Consider the following 7470-nt stretch of genomic DNA (forward strand, 5'->3'; position numbering starts at 1 on the left):
AGCCGCAGGTTCGCATAGGCGGGTGTCTATCTGGGCTGGCCCACGGAGGAAACAGGCTGCGAGCACGTACTATATTAGCTAAGAATTAAGCCGCCCTCGCATAGGATCGACCACACAATCAATTGGAATAGTTCACGTGACACAACCAGTTAGGCTAACGAAGGTTATTGAACAAGGAGCAACGTAAACCAATAAATACCAAACATCCATCAAGGATCCGATATATTTTTAGAAATTCAGAACGCATTTTTTTTCTGAAACAACCCTGAATGTTTTATGGAATGGAAACATTTTTCAACTTTATAAACATTTTTTTTCAACAAAAACTGAAACATTTTCAGAAAAAGAACATTGTCAGAATTTCTGAACAAATTTCGAAAACAGGAACATTTTCTGAAAAATCCCAAACATATATTATTTTGTGAAAAAAATTGGAAACATGAATCTTTCTGAATTTGTGAACAAATTTGGAAAACAGGAACAATTTTCCAAAATTCTCAAACATGTTTTGATTTGTAAAAATATTTAAAAAAAAGAGAGTTTTCTGAGTTTGTGAACAAATTTGGAAAACTGGAACATTTTCGAATTTGATAACAATTTTCAAAAATGGAATTTTTTAAATCCCGAACAAATTCTAATTCGTGAACAAAAATTTATAACGCAAACATTTTTTGATTTATGAAAGTGAGAACAAAATTTGTGAAATTGGGAACAAAATTTGAACATGGGAACAAAAAGTATTTGAAATCCCGAACATGTTTTTGAAACATTGAACATTTTCTAATCTAGAGAAAAACATTGAGCATGGGAACAAAAAATTGATTATCCTGAACATTTTTTGAATTTACAAAACAAAAGATTTAAATCAAGAACAATTTGAAAATCCTAAACAAAATTTGAGAATGCGGACAGTTTTTAATACATAAAAATGAAATAATTGAACCTTTTTTAAAATTTGGAAACTCTAAATGTTTTCGAGTTTTAGGACATTTTTTAAAATGAAGTAAACAATCTTTGAACTTCTGAACATTAATTTAATTTTTTGAACAAAATTTAAAAAACTGAAAAAAAATTATTTCTAAAGATTTGTTAAAAAATGAAAAGACAAAGGAAAGAAAAAAGAAACAAAGAAAATAAAAAACGAAAAAGGAAAGAAAACTGAAAAAAATAGGCAAAACAGGAAAATAACGAAAAAGAAACAGAGAAAGGCATAAAACAAGTTCACGAACCTTCCCTTACCTTCTAGAAGGTTCTTAAAACAAGAAAAAACCGACTGGAACCTTCCCAAAACCGCCCGGTACTGTAGCTCGTACTTTGCTGATAATTGGGCCGGCCCAAGTCGATCGCCGGTCGCTCCCGTCCTATGCGAAGTGTCCACAAACTGCAGCAGAATGCGGAAGATAGGATTTTCCAGGCCGATCTGCCTGTTTGTCTTCAATGTAGTGGGCTGCCTATCCAGTATTCTCAAGCATACTTTTCAACCCGCAACAAAGAAACAGGAGGTTGGGAAAAGGGGCGCAGCTACCGAAGTTGCCCAACGCCATGGATCTGGCGAGGTCACATTGGTATAGGAGCCTCCTCGAACCACAAATCGCCCTTCCACATCGTTACCCTCAACAGGGACTCGAGAAAGAAGAGCTGGATCAAAGAAGGGGGTGAATATTGATCAAAATGCTAGTTCATTCGGCATGTTGATGAAAAGAAAAACCAAACCTACTCCCTTCGCTCCCACTCCGGTCGGCAACGCCGGTGGAGAATAGAGGAAGGAGGTTCACTTGAATCCACGGTACATGGCCGACCTCGCTACAGGCAGTCTACGAGAGAAGGTTAGGGAGAGAATGAGAGCGGTTCTAAAAAGCTAGGAGGTGAGCTAAAGTTTCGTTTTGGTGTCCACTGAAGGAAATATGCCCTAGAGGCAATAATAAAGTTATTATTTATTTCTTTATTTCATGATAAATGTTTATTATTCATGCTAGAATTGTATTAACCGGAAACATGATACATGTGTGAATACATAGACAAACATATAGTCACTAGTATGCCTCTACTTGACTAGCTCATTAATCAAAGATGGTTATGTTTTCTAACCATAGACGTGTGTTATCATTTGATTAATGGGATCACATCATTAGGAGAATAATGTGATTGACATGACCCATTCCGTTAGCCTAGCACTTGATCGTTTAGTATGTTGCTATTGCTTTCTTCATGACTTATACATGTTCCTGTAACTATGAGATTATGCAACTCCAGTTTACCGTAGGAACACTTTGGGTGCTACCAAACGTCACAACGTAACTGGGTGATTATAAAGGAGTACTACAGGTGTCTCCAAAGGTACATGTTGGGTTGGCGTATTTCGAGATTAGGTTTTGTCACTCCGATTGTCGGAGAGGTATCTGTGGGCCCTCTCGGTAATGCACATCACTATAAGCCTTGCAAGCAATGTGACTAATGAGTTAGTTGCGGGATGATGCATTATGTAACGAGAAAAGAGACTTGCCGGTAACGAGATTGAACTAGGTATTGGATACCGACGATCGAATCTCGGGCAAGTAACATACCGATGACAAAGGGAACAACGTATGTTGTTATGCGGTTTGACCGATAAAGATCTTCGTAGAATATGTAGGAGCCAATATGAGCATCCAGGTTCCGCTATTGGTTATTGACCAAGAATAGTTCTAGGTCATGTCTACATAGTTCTCAAACCCGTAGGGTCCGCACGCTTAAGGTTTCGATGACAGTTATATTATGTGTTTATGAGTTTTGATGTACCGAAGGAGTTCGGAGTCCCGGATGAGATCGGGGACATGACAAGGAGCCTCGAAATGGTCGAGACGTAAAGATCGATATATTGGACGACTATATTCGGACTTCGGAAAGGTTCCGAGTGATTCGGGTACTTTTCGGAGTACCGAAGAGTTACGGGAATTCGCCGGGGAGTATATGGGCCTTATTGGGCCATACGGGAATAGAGAAGAGAGGCCGAAAGGAAGGAGGCGCGCAGCCCCCCTCTGGTCCGAATTGGACAAGGGGTGCGGCCCCCTTTTCCTTCCTCCTCTCCCCCTCTTTCCCCCTTCTCCTACTCCAACAAGGAAGGAGGGAGTCCTACTCCCGGTGGGAGTAGGACTCCCCTTGGCGCGCCCCTCCTAGGCCGGCCGCCCCCTCCCCCCTTGCTCCTTTATATACGGGGCAGGGGGCACCTCTAGGCACAATAACACAAGTTGATCTACGATCGTTCCTTAGCCGTGTGCGGTGCCCCCCTCCACCATATTCCACCTCGGTCATATCTTCCGGTGTTTAGGCGAAGCCCTGCGCCGGTAGAGCATCATCATCGTCACCACACCGTCGTGCTGACAGAACTCATCCCCGACACTTTGCTGGATCGGAGTCCGGGGATCGTCATCGAGCAGAACGTGTGCTGTACTCGGAGGTGCCGTACGTTCGGTACTTGCATCGGTCGGATCGTGAAGACGTACGACTACATCAACCGCGTTGTCATAACGCTTCCGTTTACGGTCTACGAGGGTACGTGGACAACACTTTCCCCTCTCGTTGCTATGCCATCACCATGATCTTGCGTGTACGTAGGAATTTTTTGTTGAAATTACTACGTTCCCCAACATCCACCTCCGGTTCTATTTGTGAAATCTCATAGCAAAGAGTACTCCATAGCAACAGAATCGTTCTTCGTGTACTCGGTGACGGCGATGTGGATTTATGCGCGCAACCAATAGTTTTGTGCTCACGAGGATGCAGCTCAGGGATGGTGCGGCCTCGCACTCGCACGCCACCGTGCACGCATGGAATTTGTGGTCCTATTTCGGAATGGTGGATCGTTGGTGGCACATGAGATCATTGTAGTGCAGAATGCCGTCTTTGATTCCACGGCGGGAGAAGAAAGGTGTATACGCATGGACAACATGGTGAGGAAGTCTGGAGTAGGAGGTAACAGGTTGCTCTCCCTTGTGATGGGCAAAGCGACGTGGTGTACTTCTTAATTGGGGCAGAGACGGAGGTTATCGGTAACTGGGAAAAACCGTCTGCGAGGGGGTATTTTGAAATTTGTACAATCCCATCGGGAAACGTGAGACACAGATGTGGAGTCCATGGTTTGCCAATGCGAGGAATTACAAAAGAATTTTTTTTCAACAAAAATGTGAATCCAGTATCTCTTGGTCCTGAATATCAGAATGTCAAAATATGTTTTTTTTGGATGGATATTTGACGGCATATCCTGAATGTACCTGATAGATCCCATTTTTTCATTGCAAAAGAGGGTAAATCAGCCACTTTAAGATTACCATGTGGGAACGTCTGTTTAGTATCCTGAAACTGCTTAGCAACAGTAATGTTGGGGTGAACCAAAAAAGTTTTTTTTGGGGGGTGGGGGGGGGGGTGGGGGGCCTGCTCGTTCCCCCTAGCTCCACCACTGGACCGTGGACCAATCGAGCTTATTCACAATCCACCACCCATCTCCTTTATCCAACACAGATAACGGGCACACTAGTAGAAAAACTACTTTACGTGAGACACATTAGTCTCGGTTTGTAAATGAACCGACACTAATGGTACGATTAGTCCCGGTTCGAATGGTTATGCATTAGTCCTGGTTCATTTATGATTTTTAGTACTGATTGGTGGCTCCAACCGGCACTAAAGGGGTCATGGCCTTTAGTACGGGTTGGTGGCTCCAACCGGTACTAAAGACCCCCCCCCCTTTACTACCGATTGGAGCCACCAACCTGTACTAAAGGTGGTGCGCTGCCACCCGGAGTGCACAATGTTTAGTCCCACCTCGCTAGTTGAGAGGAGCTCACACCGGTTTATAACCCCGCCGCGGCAACTGTGTCGAGCTCCTCTCTAAGCAGGCCTTTGTGGGCCTATTGCAAGTCTTCTGCCCTGTGGGGCCTACTGGGCCGTACGGGCCTGCATCCTGGCCCAACTAGAGGTTGGGTTTCTAGTCATATGCAGGCCTTGCCGGCCCAGTAGGCGGGCTGTTTTTGCTTTATTTCATAGAAGAATTCAAAAAAAATATCTTTTAGTCCACGGACCACGGCGCGTGTCGTGCCACGTGGTGGGCCTTTGGTCCCGGTTCGTGTTGAACCGGGACTAAAGGAGGGGGGGGGGGGCTTTAGTCCCCACCCTTTAGTGCCGGTTTACAGAACCGGTACTAAAGGTCCTTACGAACCGGTACTAAAAGTCGTTTTTCTACTAGTGGCATAAGGGCGGAGACAAGCCATCGGCGTCATTCTCAAGCATACTTTTCAACCTGCAGCAAAGAAACAAGAGGTTGGGGAAAGGGGCGCAGCCACGAAGTTGCCCAACGCCATGGATCTGGCGAGGTCGCATCGGTATAGAAGCCTCCTCCGACCACAAATCGCCCTTCCATATCGTTACCCTCAATAGTGACTCGAGAAAGAAGAGCTGAATCAAAGAAGGGGGTGAATATTGATCAAAATGCTACTTCATTGGGCATGTGGGTGAAATGAAAACCAAACCTACTCCCTTCGCTCCCACTCCGGTCAGCAACGCCGGTGGAGAATAGAGGAAGGAGGGTCACTTGAATCCATGGTACATGGCCGACCACGCTACAGGCAGTCTATGAGAGAAGGTGAGGGAGAGAATGAGAGCGGTTCTAAAAAGCTAGGAGGTGAGCTTAACTTTCATTTTGGTGTCCACCTCAGGTTCTATTTGTGAAATCTCATAGCAAAGAGTACTCCATAGCAAAAGAATCGTTCTTCCTGTGCTCGGTGACGGTGATGTGGATTTATGCGCGCAGCCGGCAGTTTTGTGTTCGTGAGGATGCAGCTCAAGGATGGTGCAGACTCGCACCCCCATGCTACCGTGCACGCATGGAATTTGTGGTCCTAGTTCGGAATGGTGGATCGTTGGTGGCACATGAGATCATTGTAGCGCAGAATGTCGTCTTTGATTCCGTGGCGGGAGAAGAAAGGTGTATACGCATGGACAACATGGTGAGGAAGTCTGGAGTAGGAGGTAACAGGTTGCTCTCCCTTGTGATTGGGCAAAGCGACGTGGTGTACGTCATAACAGGGGCAGAGACGGAGGTCATCGGTAACTCGGAAAAATCGTCTGCGAGGGGGTATTTTGCACTCACGGTAATGGGTAAATTTGTACAAACCCATCTTGAAACGTGAGACATAGATGTGCAGTCCATGTTTTTTTTTTGGAACTTAGGCTCGAGAAGAGCCCAGCTTTGAATTAACAAAGTCATCAACTGGCCAGGATTACAGGACTGCCACTTACAACAAGAAAACAAAGAGCGAAAATAAAGATACATTGTGCTCGGTAGAACAACTCGAAAGCATAAAACAATGTCATCGAACGCCGCTATGCCGAAACCAGCTAACCTACTAAGGCTATGGGAGGAAGGCACCACTGTGCATGTTTTGTGTCACTGACTGCCACCATAGGGAAAACAAGGGCAACACATGACCTACTCCGCCTCCGCAAATGGCCTCTACCCTTTCACCCGGGCTCGACGGGGTACCGCACCGGCGGCCTGCGGAATGGTTAGCCCTAGAACCTAGATCTGAATTCCCAAGCAGCCAAAGGAGAGGCACACGAAACGGGGATCCGAACACCCAGTCACCATTGCCTGCAGCAGCAAGGCAGAGCACCGGACGAGAGTTGTCGAAACGAAAGCGCTGAAAAACCCCGGAGAAGGCCAAGAGTATGCAGCACCACGCATCGGTCAAGAATAAGAGTCTCCATAGCCCATGGCACGAGAGAGGGACCCCGATCCCCTCGCACCAGCGGCTGAATCCCTCCACACCTGGACCCGGGCAAGTTGCCGAAGATGAAGATCAGACTAATACAATCCGCCGTCGAACCACCAGCGACTCCACCACCACTTGAGCACTTCCCTGATGACGCCTTCAGGAAGGATCACACCACCAAGGTGCCGTCGTCGCCATGAATCGAGGAACGGAGGCTTTCACCTGAGCTGCTGGGTGGGGTGGGAGGTGCAGGAAGCCCACCGAAGCCTTCAGCAAGGAAAACGACGCCCAAAGGCGACATCTTCAATGTGGCCGCAGCACCGGCCAGGGGTTTCCCCCAGATCTGCACACCCGCCATCCAGAAAACGGCGACCGGAGCCATCAGCGATAGGGGGCGGCGCGGATCGGAGCAGATCGAGGTTGTGGGCGCCGATTCTCCAAGGTACAGTCGGCCTACGGGAAGCTGCTGCTGCCACCGACGCCCACCGCCTCCACGCCGCCCGCGCGACCAGGAAGGCGGCCCACCTGCACCCTGAGGCGCCGCCCGCCGCACGGCCACGCCGCTGGCCGCTGCCCGGGGCCGCCGCCCCGGATGCCGAGGCTCTCCATGCAGGGTGGATCCGCCGAGGTCCCCGCCGCCACCTTCATGGGTGCCGAGCGTCTGTGCCGCTGGCCACCTTTGGCGGCGGCGGAGGGAGGGAAGGAGATGGGGGGACTAGGTGGC

General features: G+C 47.5%; 1 pseudogene; it reads left to right on the forward strand.

Annotated features, from left to right (window-relative positions):
- Window positions 1-5858: 5858 nt before the first annotated feature.
- LOC119339595 overlaps window positions 5859-7470 on the forward strand; it is a 5020-nt pseudogene continuing 3408 nt past the window's right edge.

The sequence above is a fragment of the Triticum dicoccoides genome, chromosome 7B, assembly GCF_002162155.2.
Source record: "Triticum dicoccoides isolate Atlit2015 ecotype Zavitan chromosome 7B, WEW_v2.0, whole genome shotgun sequence".
Taxonomy (NCBI): domain Eukaryota; kingdom Viridiplantae; phylum Streptophyta; class Magnoliopsida; order Poales; family Poaceae; genus Triticum; species Triticum dicoccoides.